At 41.4% G+C, this 23,164-nt stretch overlaps 1 protein-coding gene across 2 annotated transcripts in view; it reads left to right on the plus strand.

Moving 5' to 3' along the window:
* The window catches only part of NIM1K (NIM1 serine/threonine protein kinase), a 69,937-nt gene that overhangs the window by 2,924 nt on the left and 43,849 nt on the right, over positions 1-23,164 (plus strand). Inside the window, exon 2 of one of the 2 annotated variants that reach the window (XM_061187751.1) lies at positions 22,379-22,500. The exons of the other annotated variant lie outside the window; for it this stretch is intronic. The gene's annotated coding sequence lies outside the window, so the exon portion shown is untranslated. The remainder of the gene's footprint in view (positions 1-22,378; positions 22,501-23,164) is intronic. 2 annotated transcript variants of the gene reach the window in all.

A 23,164-nucleotide genomic window follows, 5' to 3' on the forward strand; every position in this document is an offset into this window, starting at 1 on the left:
AATTTAAGATTATAAGAAAAATAAAACAGTAGGGAAAAAGTCTTAAGTGAGAAGAAAACTCACAGATTAAAGGAAAGGGAGTAAAAAGAAAAAATTGAGTGTAAAGAGAGTTGCACAGAAAAACAAAAACAAAAGCAAAAGAAAAACAAGTTGGAGAACAGGAAGCTAAAAAGAACTCTACTCTTCATGTTCCATGGAGAACAGAGAATCTGATGCTTTTCCAGAAAGCCCCCACTATCCTATTTAGCAAAATCCTCCAACTTAGAGGATCTCTGGGAGGCCTGAGTAGTGGACCAAAAATCTCTCTGGGTCACTGCTTCCCCTCAGTAGTATGGGCTGGGGCAGCCTTCCCATCTGCTCGCTAGACCTCCTTCTTCCCAATCCTTAAGCCACTAAGAAAGCTTTCTACATTTACACTTGTTGGAATCATTTAGTTGGGATAATTTGTAGACACACTTGATTATGTAATTGCAATATTTAAACTTTAAATTGCAAGTTTCACTTTTAAAAATTGCTTAAATTGTTATCAAAATAAGGCATTCATCTAATTTTGTGAATTAGAGCATGTGAAAAGATTCTAACAAAACAACAGTCCCCCTCCTTGGGAGACTCTGCTCTTAGCTGTTTGATCACATACCTCCCCATTTCCAAATAATTCACTTATGTGGCTGGTCCTTGAGTTACCAGTTTTAGACAGAATCTATGTACTTTCTCTTATTATAGGGGAGGATATAGCTCTCTTACTCCACCCGTCCAACTTCCCCTTCCTCCATTTTTGCAACATAGTTGGTGGAAGAAAATCAGCCAGAGCACCATTAGTATAACCCTTTATTTGCAAATACCAGGCAGGGGAGAGCTCCATAGAGCATCAGGCTTAGGGAAGGAGGACTAAATGTTTCCTAGGACTTTAGCCAGAGCAGCCAAAGTTCTGCTAATTTCAGAAATAGTTGGTCAAGGATAGAAAAGGGAGAAATTGCTCTTTTGGATTAGTAGCCATTGTTTGAGTAATTTGGATTTTATACAGGGGAATGGGGAGGAAGATTCAGGGGCTAATGTCTTGTGCTAGGACGGTGAGGAGGAAGAGTGCAGGAGACAAGGACTTGCACACCTCTCCGTGGAAAATCCTGCCCTATAGTACTTCTCACAAGTGACATCGCAATGTTAATTAAATCAACATTGTGTTTGCATTGCTATGACTGTGTGATTATTGCTCACTGCAGGGCCAAGTCGTGAACTATGGTTGTATTTCTTTTTCTCTACAACTTTTTTGAGGAAAATAGTTTTTCATTTGTTTACTTTTTAGAACCTATCGCCATTTCTTCTAGTGGCTCTTGAAAATGCCTCTCCTGGGTATTTTCCACACAATGAAATACATCGGCCAATCGTCTTCCTTCTGGGACCCACACCAGCCCTCCAAAATGGACCCCTCAGTTCTCCAGTCTGAACCAGTTTTCTGATGGCCCTGACACACACTGGCATTCCAAGATTTCTCTTTACCTTCCTTCTGTGCTGATTCCCTGTTCCCCCTGTTCTCTTGTTTTCTTCTTTCTTGGTTTATGCTTTCATTTTATGGAGCATCCATTTTGCTAGCTTTTTAAGAAAGGGTACAGGAAGTAAATGTGGGGGACCTTGCATGTCTGGAAAAGTCTGTTTCACTCTCACACTTAATTGATGGTTTGCCTAGGTATAGGATTCTAGACTTGCAATTCATCCCTGCAAATTTCCAAAGATTGGTTTATTGTTTTCCAGCTTCCAATGTTTCTGAAAGTTCATTGCCATTCTGTTGCTTGATTCTTGGCGTGAAATCTGTTTTTTCTCTTTGGAACCTTGTAGGATTCTCTCATTGTTTTATGAAATTACAGTAAGTATGGATTCACTTTCTATGGATTATGTTCATATACCTGGTAGAGCCAGGAAACTCATGTCCTGCAGTTACAGGGAATTAATAATGTAGGCACACTTGGGAAATTATTCCATTTTATTGGTTTATTTTCCTTGTCATGTATTGATTATTGTTAATTGTATCAACTCAGGATTTTTAGCTTTGAATAAATTGGTTGCTGCCCTTTGGAATCATGCATGCTGCCAGACCAGTTTCTCTTTTCTCACCACTTTTGGTCTTTTAAAAACTGATCTCTACTCTCATTCATATAGGATCATATCCTTAGCTCTACTAATAGTTTTGGTACTCTTTGGGCATTTGCGTTACGGTACATATTGGTTTGAAGATGTTAATCTAAGCACAAAGACAGCAAATTTGCTACAAACTAATCAATGATGTGAAGGCCAAGCCTAAAATGATGGTGCAGGTTTCATGACCTTTCATGTCAACTATTGGTAACCTGCAGAGTAAACTATCTCTCTAGAATATGGACTTGTTCACCTTCACATTTTACAGTGGAGGAAACCAATCCTGAGATGTTAAGTGTGGAGTCATTTCTCCTGACTCCTTTCTAAACCATTATTCTTTCACCTTGTCTCCTCTCTCTGCTTGGCTACCTTGTCTTATATTTCTTTTTCTTTTCATTTCTTAATCTTCTTTTCTTTAGTATAAAGAAATATTATAGTTCTTTACTGTAAGACATATTATATTTATACATAAAGTATGTATTCTAAAATAGTACGTATTCCAGAGGCAGCAAGAAGTAGGGGTTAAGTCTAATTCCGGAACAGCTTGCTGAGTTTGAATCCTGGCTCTGTGACTCACCTACAGTGTGACCTTGGGCACATTATTTGACCTCTTTGTACCTCAGTTTTGGGGGCCTATAATAATGGTACCTACCTTCTAGGATAGTTGCGAGAATTAAATGAGTTGATTCATGTAAAGCTCTTAGAATGGTGCCTGGTATACAATAAATATCAATGTCGCTAGTATTCTTGTCAAAAGTACAGAAACAAATGTTAAAATGAAAGAAATAATTATCTTTTTTTTTTGAAATAATTATCTTTAATTCTGTCTCTACTACCATCTATAATCCCAACTAGAGAGATGACCATGGTTAACATTTCCAAGGGTTGTTTCTTGGTAGTTAAAAATAAAGCAAAAAAAAAAAAAAAAAAAAAGGCATATTGTACATACAGTTTTAATGTTGCTTTTTCCACTTGTCTTTATAGTTTAAGCTTGACTGTTCAATATTCTTCTGTGTGGTATATTTGCTTCCTGTATTGGCCCTAACACAGAGCCTTGCAAATTAGGTTCTTCCTAAGTACTAACTGACTGGGAAGCCAACTCTTCCTTCTGGACCTTTTGGGTTTGGAACAGGTGTAAAGAGGGCTTCCTGTCATGAATTCGAGAAGACTCAGTTACAGTTAAGACAGGTCTTATATTTCTCTAGACAATGAAAGCATTCTGGCATCTGAAGAATCTGGAGATGGCATCTGAAAAGTGTGGATTAGAACAAAATGAGGGGATACTCACATGAAAAGATGATGGAGGAGGAGAGGGAGGGCTGGGTGAGAACCAGAATGGAAGTGGTGGGGTGGGACTCAGTGGGACCATTAATCATGGAGGTGTGGGTCTCTCCACCCACACGGCAGAGACCACATGGAATGTGGATCTGATATTTTGATTTTTTCCTTGGAACCTCAGCAATTAAGTGAGGCTGGGAAGCCAGTGAAAAGGCTTCTGCGTGCAGACACATCCTGAAAGCTGAGGCTGCTTTGATCTCTTGGGAGATCCAACATGATTTGGCCCTTCCCCAGTGCATGACAGTCACCAGTCTGCTTCACTCACACAGGACCTATGTAGCCAGAAGCAGTCGACTTAGCAGTGTTTCCAGTTCTGGAATTAAGCCTTGAGCAGCCCCAGTGAAGATTCATGCCTCTTGAGAGCACTCCATGTAACACTGAGACAAATTTATGTTAGTGGCTTTGTGTTCTGTCATGTTGCACGTGCTAGAGAATTACTGTCTTCTCGGGAAGCAGAGAAGTTCTTCAGAGGCTTGTGGTCTGGGTGGTGGGTTTTGGATGGAGATATATAGAAGGTGATGTAGAAGGTGAGGAGGAACGCTTCTGTCTTGCCTAAACTCAGGCTTCCTTAAGAGTTACCCTCTCTGTATAGCACATCACATCCATGTGAGAACTAGTCTGTGTGGTTTGGTGACTGCTATCTACCGAGAAAAGTAAAAAAGATTTAAAACAATAAAACAGGTGACATGGTTAATAGCTATAGGAAACAGGATGCAACATTTTTTTAAAGGTTAGTATATAGCAGTGCTAAGTAAGTAGACTCTGGGTTTAAAGCTGTTTGTCTCATTGATGGAATGTTCAGTGATAGTTGAAATTTGGTGACTTAAACCTTTTTTGTTCAATGCTAGATTAATTGGTGAAAGTTGCCCATCAGAACAGAGACTAAGATGCAAATACAGACTATTACTCCCATTCTTGGCTAATAAAATACACTCTGATCATATTTAATTATGAAGGTTTTTTTAAAAGCCTTTTAAACTTTTCTGAACTTCTAGTTTGGACAAATACCCTTTGGACATAATCAACAGCACTAGTTCTTGTAGCAGACAATGAGGTACAGATTTTCCCACCCTTTACATTGCTTCACATTCAATGGCCATTAAAAAAAAACAACAACCCACATTTCACTTTCTGTTTCCCTGACCTACATTTCCTTATCTTAGCACTTGCTTAATCACAGGGGCAAATTCTTTCAGGTTTCATCTTATTCAGGAAGTTTTCCCTGAACATTGACCATACCCCACGTGTTCTCTGGGTGCCCACCCTACCTTTACATATGTCTGGCCCAGTGCTTTGAACGTTATATTTAAATTATCTGTTTAGGTGTCTACCTTACCCCACTAGCTGATGATTTAATCATACCTATGTGGCTCTTGGGGAGGACCTCGTACCCACTGGCTTAAAGTAGGCAGGCACTTAAAAATAGTCTGCTGAACTGGATATTTCATCTTGTTATTGGAGGAGTATTCCACAGCCCTAGCTGTGAGGGAGGAAGAGAAACTGGGCTTTCCAGCCCCTACAGCAGAAGAAGGCAAGGAAGGGAGAGTTAATAAAGATGTTGAGTGAGCCAGCCTACGGTGACTGCCACACCATCACTGATTGATAGTGTGACCATGTGTCTCAGTTCATCAGGGAAGGCTCTGGATTACATCTGTTGTCCCAGTGTGATTATTAATAGCACCTCCTTCTACTCTCAAAAGTGTCTTGGTTTGAGTGACAAATTCTGTGTTCACCCTACATACTGAGCACTTGATATTTATTGTAGGCTCTCATTAAACAGTAGCTATTAATAAGGGAGATAGACCACAACCATAAGATAAATAACAAGCCAAGATTACATGTGGTGGTCTAACAGCACTTCATAGGTCTAACCGTTTTGACACAGTCTGTGGCTGGTTGATCGTCAGCTCCACCCCTCCCACTCCCATGTTTCCTACTGAAACAGAAGGGAAGGGGACAGGGCACAACCTTTAAAAGAATGACATAGCCATAAGACATGACAAAAACTGGTTAGAACCAACTAGGTCCAAGATGGTGGAAGATTCGACTTCCAGTGGACCTTGAGCCTCATTATACACTCATTGTAATACATTAGCATCTAAAGGACACACCCACCAGTGCCATGACAGTTCTGAGGCTAACCATAAAAGGCCAAAAAATGGGCGGTGGCCCAATTCCTGGAAATCCCCACCCCTTCCCTGAAATAGTTGGAATAATCCTTCCACTTATTAGCCTATGAAATTACCCAGCCCATAAAAACTAGCCACCCCATATTTCGGCACCTCTCGCCTTCTGAGATGGCCTACACTCCATCTGTGGAGCGTGTTTCTCTCTAAATAAATCCACTTCTTACCTATCACTTTGTCTCTCACTGAATTCTTTCTGCGACATCAAGAACCTGAGCTTTATTAAATCCTGAGACCAGGTGTGTAATCTCAATTAAAAGACCATAGGTTCAGGGACTTCCCTGGTGGCACAGTGGTTAAGAATCCGCCTGCCAATGCAGGGGACACGGGTTCGATCCCTGGTTTGGGAAGATCCCGCATGCCATGGAGCAACTAAGCCGTGTGCCACAACTACTGAAGCCCGCACTCCTAGAGCCCGTGCTCTGCAACAAGAGAGGCCACGGCAGTGAGAAGCCTGTGCACCGCAACGAAGAGTAGACCCTGCTCGCCACAACTAGAGAAAGCCCGCGCGCGGCAACGAAGACCTAACGCACCCAAAAAAGGAAAAAAAAAGACCATGGGTTCAAGTCCCAATCTGAGTTGCACGGTTTCACTATGACCTCCTTTCTAAAGGACCTCTCTTAGGTTTTGCAACATTATTTTCCAATCTGAGTTGCACGGTTTCACTATGACCTCCTTTCTAAAGGACCTCTCTTAGGTTTTGCAACATTATTTTCCTATCACTTTTATTTTTGAAACGAAAGACTTAGAATCTAGAAAATTTGCGTGTTCAAACATCCCAACTAGTTTTTGTTTAGATTTTCCCTTGGGAAATCATGTTATCAAATAGCTGAATATATTAGTATTCCAATGTCACACTGCCACTTCAAGGAGTAACCATGTTATAGATTTTGACATTTAAGTTGCCTATTGAAATGGTGATGCTGGACTAATGTCTTAAAGGTACCGAGAGTTCCTATTCCTGACCCATTCCAGGCTCCCACCTCTGACCACCCTTAATGTGGTTTATAATTATTTTGGAATTTTTCTTCCTTGGAAGTTCTCACCTCTACCTTCTCTGCTAACCTCTCTTCCCCATTCTTAAAAACGCCTTTATTTTTATGAAATCTTCCTCAGGTAAGATTTTCATTTCCTCAACTTTTCACTTGTCAGAAGATAGAATCATCTGCTGAGCACTTCCTGATTGAGCTAACTGATGGAAATGTTGAAAAAGGTACCTCCCCCGTTTTATGCCCAGGACCACTCATTGCCTTTTTGGAAAGTTGCTTAAAACCCTACACTTCTGTGGCTGTTCTAAATGACTCATGTTAACAGTTTTGCTCATACCTCTTTCAGAAGGCATGAAGATGTTTGCCGTCCTGAAATTTGGAGTTGAGAGCAGGTGTACCAATCTAAAACATGAAATTGGAACAAGCCTGTTCCATGTGTTATGGAATACAAGACTAAATATGCCGTTTTAAGCATACTCATACAGAAAAACAAAAAACAATTGAGATTTCACTTGAAATTCACTAAGTTTGTAGATTCATTTGGAGAAGAGTTTACATCTTTATGATATTGAGTATCCTCTTATTAAACATGGTATGTTTTTTCCATGTATTAGTTCTTTTGTGTTCTCCAATAAGCTTTCATAATTTTCATGATTTATGTCTCTCTCATCTCCTTTGTTGGATTTATTCTTAGGTATCTCATGAATTTTTATTGCTACTCATATGAATGGAATATGTTTTATTATTGTTATATTTTCTTATTATTGCCAGATTATTATTGGTGAATACAAATGTTATTGAATTTGCACTAATTTTGTCTTCAGCAACATTGTTAAACTTACTTATTAGTTTTAATCATTTGTGAGTAAAGTCTCTAGGATTTTCAATGTTTAAAATTCTTTGTCAGCAAATCAGAACAGTTTTGTTTCTTTTCAGTATTTAGTTCTTGTCTTCTTTCACTGGCCAGAGGCTCCAATAAATATTGAATAGAAGCAGTGTTAGCAGGCAACCTTGTCTTCTTCCTGATTTTGTAGAGAATGCTTCTAATATTTCACCATTTAAAAAGATGTCTGCTGTAGGTTTTTGGCAGGTAGACTTAACTTGGTTAAGCAAGTTCCCCTCTATACCTAGTTTGCTAACATTTTTATTAATAATGAGTGTACAGTGTTTTTGTTTTTTTAATTTCATTTTATTTATTTTTTATACAGCAGTTCTTATTAGTTATCTATTTTATACATACGTGTATATATGTCTATCTCAATCTCCCAGTTTATCCCACTACCACCACCCCTCCCCCCACATTCCCCCTTGGTATCCATATATTTGTTCTCTACATCTGTGTCTCTATTTCTGCCCTGCAAACCGGTTCATCCGTACCATTTATCTAGATTCCACATATATGTGTTAATATACGATATTTGTTTTTCTCTTTCTGACTTACTTCACTCTGTATGACAGTCTCTAGGTCCATCCACGTCTCTACAAATGACCCGATTTTGTTCCTTTTTATGGCTGAGTAATATTCCATTGTATATATGTAATACATGTTCTTTATCCATTTCTCTGTCGATGGGCATTTAGGTTGCTTCCATGACCTGGCTATTGTAAATAGTGCTGCAATGAACATTGGGGTGCATGTGTCTTTCTTTTTTTTTTTTTTGGCTGTGTTAGGTCTTCGTTGCTGTGCACGGGCTTTCTCTAGCTGCGGTGAGCGGGGGGCTACTCTTCGTTGCAGTGTGTGGGCTTCTCATTATGGTGGCTTCTCTTGTTGCAGAGCACGGGCTCTAGGCGTGAGGGCTTCAGTAGTTGTGGCACGTGGGCTCAATAGTTGTGGCTTACGGGCTCTAGAGCGTAGGCTCAGTAGTTGTGGCACACAGGCTTAGTTGCTCCGTGGCATGTGGGAATCTTCCAAGACCGTGGCTCGAACCCGTGTCCCCTGCATTGGCAGGAGGATTTTTAACCACTGCACCACCAGGGAAGTCCGCACGTGTCTTTTTTTTTTAAATTAGTTTATTTATTTTTATATTTATTTTTGGCTGTGTTTGGGTCTTCGTTGCTGTGCGAGGGCTTTCTCTAGTTGCGGCAAGCGGGGGCCACTTTTCATCGCGGTGCACGGGCCTCTCACTATCGCGGCCTCTCTTGTTGCGGAGCACAGGCTCCAGACGCGCAGTCTCAGTAGTTGTGGCTCACGGGCCTAGTTGCTCCGCGGCATGTGGGATCTTCCCAGACCAGGGCTCGAACCCGTGTCCCCTGCATTGGCAGGCAGATTCTCAACCACTGCGCCACCAGGGAAGCCCCTGCATGTGTCTTTTTGAATTACCGTTTTCGCTGGGTATATGCCCAGTAGTGGGATTGCTGGGTCATATGGTAATTCTATTTTTAGTTTTTTAAGGAACCTCCATACTGTTCTCATAATGGCTGTATCAATTTACATTCCCACCAACAGTGCAAGAGGGTTCCCTTTTCTCCACACCCTCTCCAGCACCTGTTGTTTGTAGATTTTCTGATGATGCCCATTCTAACTGGTGTGAGGTGATACCTCACTGTAGTTTTGATTTGCATTTCTCTAATAATTAGTGATGTTGAGCAGCTTTTCATGTGCCTCTTGGCCATCTGTATGTCTTCTTTGGAGAAATGTCTATTTAGGTCTTCTGCCCATTTTTGATTGGGTTGTTTGTTTTTTTAATATTGAGCTGCATGAGCTGTTTATATATTTTGGAGATTAATCCTTTGTCCGTTGATTCGTTTGCAAATATTTTCTCCCATTCTGAGGGTTGTCTTTTCGTCTTGTTTATAGTTTCCTTTGCTTTGCAAAAGCTTTTAAGTTTCATTAGGTCCCATTTGTTTATTTTTGTTTTTATTTCCATTACTTTAGGAGGTGGGTCAAAAAAGATCTTGCTGTGATTTATGTCAAAGAGTGTTCTCCCTATATTTTCCTCTAAGAGTTTTAGAGTGTCTGGTCTTACATTTAGGTCTTCAATCCATTTTGAGTTTATTTTTGTATATGGTGTTAGAGAATGTTCTAATTTCATTCTTTTACATGTAGCTGTCCAGTTTTCCTAGCACCACTTATTGAAGAGACTGTCTTTTCTCCATTGTATATCCTTGCCTCCTTTGTCATAGATTAGTTGACCATAGGTGCATGGGTTTATCTCTGGGCTTTCTATCCTGTTCCACTGATCTGTATTTCTGTTTTTGTGCCAGTACCATATTGTCTTGATTACTGTAGCTTTGTAGTATAGTCTGAAATCAGGGAGTCTGATTCCTCCAGCTCTGTTTATTTCCCTCAAGACTGCTTTGGCTATTCAGGGTCTTTTGTGTCTCCATACAGATTTTAAGATTTTTTGTTCTAGTTCTGTAAAAAATGCCATTGGTAATTTGATAGGGATTGCACTGAATCTATAGATTGCTTTGGGTAGTATAGTCACTTTCACAATATTGATTCTTCCAATCCACGAACATGGTGATCTCTCCATCTGTTTGTGTCATCTTTGATTTCTTTCATCAATGTCTTATAGTTTTCTGAGTACAGGTCTTTTACCTCCTTAGGTAGGTTTATTCCTAGGTATTTTATTCTTTTTGTTGCAATGGTGAATGGGATTGTTTCCTTAATTTCTCTTTCTGATCTTTCATCATTAGTGTATAGGAATGCAAGAGATTTCTGTGCATTAATTTTGTATCCTGCAACTTTACCAAATTCATTGATTAGCTCTAGTAGTTTTCTGGTGGCATCTTTAGGATTTTCTATGTATAGTATCATGTCATCTGCAAACAGTGACAGCTTTACTTCTTCTTTTCCAATTTGTATTCCTTTTATTTCTTTTTCTTCTCTGATTGCTGTGGCTAAAACTTCCAAAACTATGTTGAATAAGAGTGGCGAGAGTGGACATCCTTGTCTTTTCCTGATCTTAGAGGAAATGGTTTCAGTTTTTCACCATTGAGAATGATGTTTGCTGTGGGTTTGTCATATATGGCCTTTATTTTATTGTGGTAGTTTCCCTCTATGCCCACTCCCTGGAGAGTTTTTGTCATAAATGGGTGTTGAATTTTGTCAAAAGCTTTTTCTGCATCTATTGAGATAATCATATGGTTTTTATTCTTCAATTTGTTAATATGGTGTATCACATTGATTGATTTGCGTATATTAAAGAATCCTTGCATCCCTGGGGTAAATCCCACTTGATCATGGTGTATGATCCTTTTAATGTGTTGTTGAATTCTGTTTGCTAGTATTTTGTTGAGGATTTTTGCATCTATATTCATCAGTGATATTGGTTTGTAATTTTCTTTTTTTGTAGTATCTCTGTCTGGTTTTGCTATCAGGGTGATGGTGGCCTCATAGAATGAGTTTGGGAGTGTGGAGTGTTCCTTCCTCTGCAATTCTTTGGAAGAATTTGAGAAGGATGGGTGTTAGCTCTTCTCTAAATGTTTGATAGAATTCACCTGTGAAGCCATCTGGTCCTGGACTTTTGTTTGTTGGAAGATTTTTAATCACAGTTTCAATTTTATTACTTGTGATTGGTCGTTCATATTTTCTATTTCTTCCTGGTTCAGTCTTGGAAGGTTATACCCTTCTAAGAGTTTGTCCATTTCTTCCAGGTTGTCCATTTTATTGGCATAGAGTTGCTTGTAGTAGTCGCTTATGATGCTTTGTATTTCTGCAGTGTCTGTTGTAACTTCTCCTTTTTCATTTCTAATTTTATTGATTTGAGTCCTCTCCCTCTTTTTCTTGATGAGTCTGACTAAAGGTTTATCAATTTTGTTTATCTTCTCAAAGAACCATTTTTTAGTTTTATTGATCTTTGCTATTGTTTTCTTTGTTTCTATTTCATTTATTTCTGCTCTGATCTTTATGATTTCTTTCCTTCTGTTAACTTTGGGTTTTGTTTGTTCTTCTTTCTCTAGTTCCTTTAGGTGCAAGGTTAGATTGTTTATTTGAGATGTTTCTTGTTTCTTGAGGTAAGACTGTATTGCTGTAAACTTCCCTCTTAGAACTGCTTTTGCTGCATCCCATAGGTTTTGGATCATGTTTTCATGTCGTGTCATTTGTCTCTAGTTATTTTTTGATTTCTTCAGTGATCTCTTGGTTATTTAGTAACGTATTGTTTAGCCTCCATGTGTTTGTGTTTTTTACGTTGTTTTCCCTGTAATTTATATCTAATCTCATAGCGTTGTGGTCAGAAAAGATGCTTGATATGATTTCAATTTTCTTAAATTTACCGAGGCTTGATTTTTGACCTGAGATGTGATCTATCCTGGAGAATGTTCTGTGTGCACTTGCGAAGAAAGTGTAATCTGCTGTTTTCGGATGGAATGTCCTATAAATATCAATTAAATGTATCTGGTCTATTGTGTCATTTAAAGCTTGTGTTTCCTTATTAATTTTCTGTCTGGATGATCTGTCCACTGGTGTAAGTGACGTGTTAATCTCCCCCACTATTATTGTGTTACTGACAGTTTCCTCTTTTATAGCTGTTAGCATTTGCCTTATGTTTTGAGGTGCTCCTATGTTGGGTGCATATATATTTATAATTGTTATATCTTCTTCTTGGATTGATCCCTTGATCATTATGTAGTGTCCTTCTTTGTCTCTTGTAATAGTCTTTATTTTAAAGTCTATTTTGTCTGATATGAGAATTGCTACTCCAGCTTTCTTTTGATTTCCATTTGCATGAAATATCTTTTTCCATCCCCTCACTTTCAGTTTGTATGTGTCCCTAGGTCTGAAATGGGTCTCTTGTAGACAGCATATATATGGGTCTTGTTTTTGTTTTCATTCAGCAAGTTTGTATCTTTTGGTTGTAGCATTAAATCCGTTCACATTTAAGGTAATTATCAATATTATGCTCCTATTACCATTTTCTTAATTGTTTTGGGTTTGTTATTTTAGGTCCTTTTCTCCTCTTGTGTTTCCTGCCTGAGAAGTTCCTTTAGCATTTGTTGTAGAGCTGGTTTGGTGGTCCTGAATTCTCTTAGCTTTTGCTTGTCTGTAAAGCTTTTGATTTCTCTGTCAAATCTGAATGAGATCCTTGCCAGGGAGAGTAATCTTGGTTGTAAGTTCTTCCCTTTCATCACTTTAAATATATTGTGCGACTCCCTTCTGGCTTGTAGAGTTTCTGCTGAGAAATCAGCTGTTAACCTTATGGGAGTTCCCATGTATGTTATTTGTCATTTTTCCCTTGTTGCTTTTAATAATTTTTCTTTGTCTTTAATTTTTGTCAATTTGATTACTATGTGTCTCAGTGTGTTTCTCCTTGGGTTCATCCTGCCTGAGACTCTCTGCGCTTCCTGGACTTGGGTGGCTATTTCCTTTTCCATGTTAGGGAAGTTTTCGACTATAATGTCTTCAAATATTTTTCTGGGTCCTTTCTCTCTCTCTTCTCCTTCTGGGACGCCTATAAAGCGAATGTTGGTGCATTTAATGTTGTCCCAGAGTTCTCATAGGCTGTCTTCATTTCTTTTCGTTCTTTTTTCTTTATTCTGTTCCACAGCAGTGAATTCCACCATTCTGTCTTCCAGGTCACTTATCCGTTCTTCTGCCTCAGTTATTCTGCTATTGATTCCTTCTAGTGTATTTTTCATTTCACTTATTGTCTTGTTCATCTCTGTTTGTTCTTTAATTTTTCCAGGTCTTTGTTAAACATTTCTTGCATCTTCTCGATCTTTGCCTCCATTCTTTTTCTGAGGTCCTGGATCATCTTCACCATCATTATTCTAAATTCTTTTTCTTGAAGGTTGCCTATCTCCACTCCATTTAGCTGTTTTTCTGGTGTTTTATCTTGTTCCTTCATCTGGTACATAGTCCTCTGCCTTTTCATTTTGTCTATCTTTCTGTGAATGTGGTTTTCTTTCCACAGGCTGCAGGATTGTAGTTCTTCTTGCTTCTGCTGTCTGCCCTCTGGTGGATGAGGCTATCTAAGAGTTTTGTGCAAGCTTCCTGATGGGAGGGACTGGTCGTGGGTAGAGCTGGGTGTTGCTCTGGCGGGCAGAGCTCAGTAAATCTTTAATCTGCTTGTCTGTTGATGGATGGGGCTGAGTTCCCTGCCTGTTGGTTTTTTGGCCTGAGGCAACCCAGCACTGGAGCCTAGTGGCTCTTTGGTGGGGCTGATGGTGGGCAACGGGAGGGCTCACGCCAAGGAGTACTTCCCAGAACTTCTGCTGCCAGTGTCCTTGTCCCCACGTTGAGCCACAGCCACCCCCTGCCTCTGCAGGAGACCCTCCAACACTAGCAGGTAGGTCTGGGTTAGTCTCCTATGGGGTCACTTCTCCTTCCCCCTGGGTCCTGATGTGCACACTACTTTGTGTGTGCCCTGCAAGAGTGGAGTCTCTGTTTCTCCCAATCTTGTTGAAGTCCTGCAATCAAATCTCGCTAGCCTTCAAAGTCTGATTCTCTGGGAATTCCTCCTCCTGTTGCCGGACCCCCAGGTTGGGAAGCCTGACGTGGGGCTCAGAACCTTCACTTCAGTGGGTGGACTTTTGTGGTATAATTGTTCTCCAGTTTGTGAGTCACCTACCCAGCAGTTATAGGATTTGATTTTATTGTGATTGCGCCCCTCTTAACGTCTCATTGCGGCTTCTCCTTTGTCTTTGGATGTGGGTTATCTTTTTTTGTGAGTTCCAGTGTCTTCCTGTCGATGATTGTTCGGCAGTTAGTTGTGATTTTGGTGCTCTTGCAAGAGGGAGTGAGTGCACGTCCTTCTACTCTGCCATCTTGAACCAAATCCTCACAAATAGCTCGAGTGTACAGTTTTATCGAATGCTTTTTCTGCACCTGCTGAGCTGTTCTTTTATTTTTCTCCTTTAATTGATTCATGTGTTAAATTAAATATACACATCTTCTATTGTTAAGCCATGCTTACATTCTTGGGAGAAGTTTTAGCTGGTCATACTTTTATAAATATACTGCCAGATTTCATTTACTACTATGTATTTTACATTTTTTATATATATGTTAGGGAGCAAAATTGGCTTATAATTTCACCTTTTTGTGCAGTCTGCTAAATTTCAACAGGTATTCTATTCCAAGATGGCCTGAGCTGTGATCTAGCTTGTTTCTTCTCTGGTGTATACGTATACAGCAAGTATTGCTGTGTATTCTTTTTTTTTTTTTAATTATTTTTTTAAACTTTTTTTTTAATGTATTTTATCACAATTTTTTTTTTGAATGAAAGCTTCTTTCTTTTTTTATTTATGTATTTATCTATTTTTGGCTGTGTTGGGTCTTCGTTTCTGTGTGAGGGCTTTCTCTAGTTGCGGCAACTGGGGGCCACTCTTCATCGCGGTGCACGGGCCTCTCACTGTCATGGCCTCTCTTGTTGCGGAGCACAAACTCCAGACGCGCAGGCTCAGCAGTTGTGGCTCACGGGCCTAGTTGCTCTGCGGCATGTGGGATCTTCCCAGACCAGGGCGCGAACCCGTGTCCCCTGCATTAGCAGGCAGATTCTCAACCACTGTGCCACCAGGGAAGCCCCTGCTGTGTATTCTTATTTATTTATAACTTCCATTGAGTCATTTGAACTTGTTTAGCAATAATAATAATCATAGTGAACCATTTTGATCTTTCTCTGTGTAGGTTGTCATCCAATAGCATAGGGTTATCTAGAGTTTCATCAATTCAGGTCGGGTACTTGCAATGGGGAAGGCAAGTCTATTATGTAGTTGCGAATAAAAGATACTTCCATTTGTATATTTACTGTCACTGATATTCATCAGGCCCAGTGGTTTATTAGAAAACAGAACACTTTAAAGACTCTTCCTTTCTGATTCTCCTGCCTGCCCTTGCTGCTATCTGTAACTCATGCCCAAGCTTGGACCTCAGGGCAACAGCCTGTTCCTTTGAGCGTTATGTTCTACTATAGTGTAGACCACATGGAGGCAGCCAGTGGAGTCAGGAGGGCCTGGAGCCCATGCTGCCCTGACACTCACTTGCTCTCTGAGTTTGGACCAATTCCTCAGCCTCTATAAACTTTAGTTATTTCATCAGTGCAATAGGAATTTTAATATCTGTCTTACAGGGTTTGTCATAATGAGTAATCAATAATATAAAAGCACAGTGTCTGGCATATAGTAATTGCTTATAAAAGTAGCTTTTAGTGTACCTTCTCTGTCATATTGAATAAAATGCTAGTAGGACTATGTTAACACCAACTAAAAGCACAACTGCTTGCAGTCGTCCTTCCAAAGGTGCTATTAGTTTGTGGTTTATAGGTTTATGTTACTTCATCTTTCGTATATTGTTTTAATTATTTTAAAACAAATATTTTTTTGGCACCTACCATATCCTAGGACTAGATGCTGGGGAATATTAAGGATACAAGGTAAACAAGCAGCTGAGGTCAGTCTAGAAAGGCCAAACATAATTAGAATATGAGCTGATAGGTTATCAGATATGAGATAGCAAGACAGAATATCAGGATAAGATCTGAGAATATCAAGAAATGAATTTCAGTGGGAGTGATTAGGGTGGAACAGCTAACTCTGTCTGGTCTAACACCAAGAAGGTGATACTTAAGCAGGGTCTTGAAGGCTGAGTGAGACAAGGAGCAAGTGTGCTCCAGTCAGGGCAAGTTGGGTATGTCAGGCTACCTGGGCATGAAAGGATATTTTATGATAGGGATGGTAAAACTTTAGGAATAAATTGCATAATAGATTCAGATCTCAGAATTCCTTTCAGGGCTGCATATTTAACTGTGAGTCTTTGAGCTTGGGACAAGGGACGAGGGATGCCTTGGAATCCTGGGTAAACACTGATCCTCTAGTGTCCTAGTGGTAGGATTTAATTCACCACTAATTAGTGTTGGTTTTGGCTCCCATGGGGAAGTGTAAACACAAAGAAGGCGAGGAGTAGGGAGAAGGGCAAAGGCAAGTGCATGGGTGTGTATATTTGCAGAACCATTTTGGAGGAACTGAGGAGTGCAGAGAAGGTCTTGAAAATAGAGCAGGGATTATTTCTCATGCTTTAAAACACAGCAAAATCTACGGAGGCTACTAACATGTCACACCCTTAAAATAAAAACAGAGGGAAACGGAGCCTTCTTTACTTGTACTGTGATCATTTTAACCTCAGTAGCCTTCCAAAGGGAAACCATAATCGGGTTGTTTTTATTGTCTGTGGGCTGGAGCAAGCGTTGGTCTGTAAACATTGGATGCTTCCAACTCAAATAGCCTTCTTAGGAATGTCTACCCACATTTGAGGTGTGCTTCACTGGGAACCTTAGAATGCTGTACAAAAGCAGTAGGGCATCTCCTCAAACTCACAAGGTTTCAGAAATTTTCCAGCCTGAGGTGCTCGGGTGAGGGGCACTTGTAACAAACCTGCCCTTGTTTTAGGAGACAGCGCTTGAAAGAGTTTTGGTTTTTGTTTGGTTATCTTTTTTAGATTTTTGCCTTTTCTTCTTCATGATACAACAGTTGTTTGTGGTGGGTTTTTTGTTTTTTCAGCCAGAGAAGGATGTCTGTGAGAGAAATATCTGTATCTTCCAAGATCCACACTACCTTTTTTTTTTTTTTTAAATTTACTTACTTATTTATTTATTTATTTTTGGCTATGTTGGGTCTTCATTTCTGTGCGAGGGCTTTCTCTAGTTGTGGCAAGCGGGGGCCACTCTTCATCGCGGTGCACGGGCCTCTCACTATCGCGGCCTCTCTTGTCCCGGAGCACAGGCTCCAGACGTGCAGGCTCAGTAGTTGTGGCTCACGGGCCTAGTTGCTCCGCGGCATGTGGGATCTTCCCAGACCAGGGCTCGAACCCGTGTCCTATGCATTAGCAGGCAGATTTTCAACCACTGCGCCACCAGGGAAGCCCCACACTACCTTTCAAAGTATCTGTAAGATTCAAGTCAAGTCAGCCAGCATTTATGTACTCCTCCTGGGTACTGGGTGCCCAGAATCCTGAAATTAATAAGATTGAGGACCTGCTCCATAGAAACCCACGTTCCGGTCAGCAGGACAAATATGTACCCAAGTAACTCAAACACCAGACAGGATTTGAAGATGTTGAAGGAAAATGTTGGAGTTCATGGGGGAAAACCAGAGGAGGAGCTAAATTCTTGCGAGGAGTATCAGAAGGAGAACAGAAGGGAAGGGAAAGGAAGGGAAGGGAAAAGAAGGAAAGGAAGGGAAAGGGAATGGAATGTAGTCTTAATTTGAATACGTAGAATTTCAACCATTAGGTGACTGAAATTAAGAAAAGGAATGAAATTAATCTCTTGTAAAACAAGAATTTAAAATAATTTTTCTGCTTACCAACAAAATAAACCTGTTTTAATTCATTGATTAATTCTTCTACTCCATAAACATGCATTGAGTACCTATGACGTGCCAGGCACTGTTTAGAGCTAGAAAAGGAATAGAACATCTCTGCTCTCAGTTCCTTCATTGTCTAAACAGGTAGACAGAGATGTGCACACAAACAGTGACACCACAGAGAGGCAGATATACCTAGAGGGATGCATGAAATACTCTGAGAGCCCCGTGGGTGTAAGAGAGTCAAGGAAGACTTCACGGACAGATAGAGTTTTAGAGGTTTGATGGTGAATGGGTCATGGAAACAGTCCACGTAGAGGGCATGTCATGTACAAAGGCAGAGAAGCATGAAGCAGCCTGGGATGTTTATGAGACCTCAGGTGTTTTGATATGTCTCAAATATAGGGTTATAAAGGATGGAAAGTTTGGCTGGGTCTGGAAATTAAACTGACAAGAACAGATTAACAAGAGAAAAGGATACAAATTTATTTCATATACATCTTATGTGACATGGGAGCCTTCATAAGGAAATGAAGACCCAAAGAAACAGGCCTGAGTGTTTTACACTGGGTTTGATGAAGAGTGGACAGTCATGGAGGAATATGATAGGCTAAGGAGTACGAGTTGAGTGTAGTCAACTGGTAGAAACTTAGCAAAGCCTCTTTGTTAGGATTCTTCTCTATGACCCTTTGTCTTCAGAGATAAGGCTGCTCCTTTCCTCCAGGTATAGGGAGAGCCCATCTCACCTGAGGGTTGTATAACATGTTTCAGGGAAGAAGGGCAAGGGGAGAAGAAAGTCGGATTGACTCTCCTGCTTAAAATACTATGGGGCCATATTTTGGGGTAGCATGTCCTGAACCCCATCAGGGTATATGGAGGGGGCAAATGAGAGGGAGTGGGGGAGATGAGAAATGAAGCTAGAAATAAAATCAAGAGCCAGATCTTGAAGAGCTTTCTAGACCATGCAATGGAAATTGAATTTTATCCTGTAGTCTTTTTTTTTTTTTTTTTTGCTGGGAGATTCTTTTTTATTCATTTTATCCTTAGAGAAAAGAAATTTAACTTACAAAGACCCGAAGCAACAATTTGTCAAAATAAGTAACCCATCCAGGGTTTACAGACACCAAAGGCATGAAAGGTGGATTCCAGCACAGAGCATGAGGTGACTCCCAGCTGAAGCCAAACCGAGATGCCGGCGTCTAGGCCTCAGGGCAGCGCTAGCCCCCCAGGGTGGCGACCACAGCAGCACCTACCCCCCTATAAGGCTCCGGGGGCAAAGGAGGCCACCTCCTCCCTCTGGCCCCAAGGGCTCAGCCCCTCCTCCTCACGGCTGTGATCTGCTTTGTGGAGAATTTACAAGATGAGGATGACCTACAGAAACCATAGGAACTGACCGTACATCCTTCCTTATATCTATCTGTGTTCAGTGTCCCACCATAGAAAAGTTCGTATCCAGAGAGAGCAGGTACGCCACGTGGAAGGGGGACTGCGCTAGGAAGACAGTCGGGAGGGCGGGGCAGGGAAAACGCCGAGACCGGGACCTTGACCGTGACCGGCGTGGAACCCGTACGTGATGTCAGTGGATCCACGTGGAGGTTGGAGAGCTCCCCTCGCTGTGCTGCGGCAGCTGACCCTTCCCTCCCGGTCCTGCTGCCCGCAGGCGTGGGGCTCCCACCATCCATCCGCGGTGGCGCTGGGCTGGCAGGGGCAGCGGGGGGAGGAAGCGGGGGAGAAGCTCCCTGTCCTCGCCGCTCCGGGGCGCCCGCCCGGAGCTGACGTCCTCCGTCCGACCTTCAGACCGTGATGGAGTACTGAGGTATATAGTTTCTCGGAAGGTTTAAGAAACGGAATCAATAACGTGCTCGTCGTGGGGCCCGACGGTGCGGGAGGACTCGGGCGGCTCCCCTGCTGCCCATGTGCTGCAGCTTGGAATTGCCCTCAAACTGCTCCCATTTCTGGTCTCAGGACTTAATGAAGCTCAGGTTCTTGATGTCTCGTCGCAGAAAGAATTCAGTGAGAGACAAAGTGATAGGTAAGAAGTGGATTTATTTAGAGAGAAACACACTCCACAGATCGAGTGTGGGCCATCTCAGAAGGTGAGAGCGGCCTCCTGCAGTCATTTTAATGAAGGATTCTAAGTGGGAAAGTAATATCTACATTTTAGAAAGATCCTGCAGGTGGTTTCCTGGAGAATAAAGTTGAACTGGGCAAGACAGGAAGTAGAAAATCCTGCTAAAAGGCTGTTTCAGCCAACTAGGTACCGGGTGGGATTGAGACCTTTAAAGGCCATCACCATCATCATCCCCCACATGCAATTCAAAATTTAAGCAAAGCTAACCATAAAATAAGAATGATAGAACCCAAGTTCTGATTTTTCTTATGATGATTGTTTAGATGCATTGAAAAAATTATATCAAATATCAAAATATTTTAAGACTTCTATTGCCTCTTCTCTTTGGTGCCCTGGTCTGCTGGTGCCCTAAAGCATGTGCATCGCTGTGTCTTGTGGGATCCAGCCTGCCCAGTATAGGCGGTGGTCAGGATGATGGGTAAAAAGACTGGGGTGGTTTGAAGTGGGAGAGTCAACAGGACTGAGTGATGGGTGAGGGGAAGAGAGAAGCCAGGGACGGCGCCGAGACTTCTGACTTGGGTGGCAGGGTCGTGCCCTGCCTTTGGATTTCTACTGCTTGTCATTGCTGACATTTGGCCGTGGCCCCTCCCAGGCAGGCACCCTTCCAGCATCTGTTCCCTCTGCAGAGTGCCTCCATCCTTTGCACTTAGTTCAGGCTCCAACGGGTATTTTAAAATGCCCTCATCCGAGGGCCCCCAGTAAATCCCTCACAGACTTTAAAATCCTCAGGACCAGATCCAGCCTCTGACATAACCACCGTTTCAGCACAGCTCTGTCATGAGACTCCTGACACAACCTTGGCTCAGATCGGAGGGCTCAGCAGGGGCCCCCATTCCTTTCACCCATCTCTCATCCTCCCCTTGTAGGTGGCTCCTCTGTGCAAAGGTAACCTGGTCCCCTTACTTACTCTGGAACTGTGGCTCAGTGACAAAAGGAGAAAATGCAGCCTGTGGAGACACAGCTTTATCCCGATGACATGCATCATGTCATCACCCACTGTCAGCCCCCAAATCTATCTGGGAACAAAAGGCCCCAGGCAGCAGCTAAATATATCTCTGGGATTGTTTCTGAATATTCTGAAATATCCATAACTCAATTGGGAAGAGAATTCCCCCCATGATCCTGAGGCTAGAGTTCATTATACTGTTTTCTTCGGGATTCCCAAAGCCCTAACTTTGAGAGAAACAAAAACAAATGCAGAGTGCACACCAGCTAATATTCTCCATGAGGGCTTTAACTCCCTCTTCGTGTTACTCCAGGCCTGGTGTCAGATACTGGCACCATAGTGCCATGTATTGTTTTCATCACCAATATTGGAGCACCCCCTTCTGCCTGGGGGTGTATTCTATAGTCAGTTGGTAATTATGTCACCATTTCAACCACTTGACACAAAGTGCCAGATTTCATTTCTTTCCAAGTCATCCTACTTCCGAACTCATAACTCTGGAAAATCTCAGCTTTGGAATGCTGGACTAGACCATGCCAGGTGGGTAGGCCAGTTTATTGTATCAGAGATGAGTTACTTTTACATACACAGTCACCAGAGAGAGGCCACGTTCCCCAGAAATCGGTGGAGGTAAACGTATATTTTTAGTCCTTAAGCCAAGAAAATCGCTGTCATAATCATAAGTAGTCCAAATAGCAACAACAACAAAAGCGCACACTGAAGTATACAGGGTGAAATGTGAAAGAGCTTCTTGAATTCTCCACCTCCGCCCCTATTTCATTTCCCTCCTCCTTGGCAACAGTTGGGTACTGCGCATCCAGAACTTTTCCTGCACTTTGTAGATATCTTTCCTTATGTGTGCATAGATCGCCACTTAAATGAAGTGACTGATATCATGAAGCTCTCAGAGATGTGCCCATTTCATAGATCCGTACATACCCCTTATCTTTACAATGATAAATAATTCATAAAATTCAAACTAAAGTAGTACAGGGCAGGGAGGAGGGGGAGTGTGGGCTGAGAATCACAGCAGAAATCTTCTTGATGCATAATTCAGAATCTTTCCGTGTTCCGTCTGTGATCTTTTTGCAGTTTTATACATTCGAATAATACCTGGTTTCTAGAGCTCATGCTCTGTTCGTGGGCTGCCCCATGAGATGAGATCCTTGTTATCTACTTTCACTCACCTCCTTGGGGAAATATTTTCAGCCTGAAATACCGGGTCAATTAGCAAGCACCATGGAACAGTATGTAATTCTCAGAACTGGCTCCAGAAGCCTCCTGGCTCCCTGGTGGGTGCCCCTTGAACTGCCTCGCCAACACTGTGTAATCACTTCTTCTTCAACCAGCCTCAAATTGTTCCCGCTCTGGGGAAGAAAGCATCTCTAATTACATTTGCCTTTCTCTTCCTCAGTCGCCAAGGTCCTCTGTGCAGACGCCTGTGCTCAGCAGTTCCTGGAGCAGCAAAGGCGCAGCCAGACAGGAGGGCCCTTCCTCTCCTTTTAGAGAGCAGTGAATTTTGCTTTTCCAAGCCAGGTAGGCCTGCGTGATCTTTGACTTCATGACTCATGTTCTTTAACGGATTTACATTATTATTTACTATGTTACTCCCTTCACATGGAAGGCCAGTCTGGTATTAATGTATTTTCTCTTCATGTAAAATCCAGAATGACTGCTTATACCTACATGATTTATGAATTTCCTGCCTCCCTAGAGGATATTCTATTTCTCATCAAGATGAATATTTATTTGATTAAAAAAAACAACTAATCTTTGATTCCTGGTATACCTACGGGTATCGACCTATAAAGACATGTAAATACCCTTTATTACCATTTTCTTTCCCGAGAGCATTTAAAAATGTGGAGATGCTGTATTTTCTATGGGCTAAATTGCTGTTTACTGAAGACCTCAGGAATGGTTTTCTGTGAAGTGAGTTGAGGGAATGTCCTTTATGGAAACCGGGTGGGGGGGTTTTCCCTGTGTTTGCTCCTGGCTGGTTTGAGGCCAGCCTCCTATGAATTTTATTTTATTTTATTGAAGTTTATTTTATTTTTTTTATACAGCAGGTTCTTATTAGTTATCTATTTTATACATATTAGTGTACACATGTCAATCCCAATCTCCCAGTTCATCCCACCACCACCCCCCCCCCCGCTTCCCCCCCTTGGTGTCCATACTCTTATGAATTTTAAATTGT

Source organism: Eubalaena glacialis, chromosome 4, assembly GCF_028564815.1.
Source record: "Eubalaena glacialis isolate mEubGla1 chromosome 4, mEubGla1.1.hap2.+ XY, whole genome shotgun sequence".
Lineage (NCBI taxonomy): Eukaryota > Metazoa > Chordata > Mammalia > Artiodactyla > Balaenidae > Eubalaena > Eubalaena glacialis.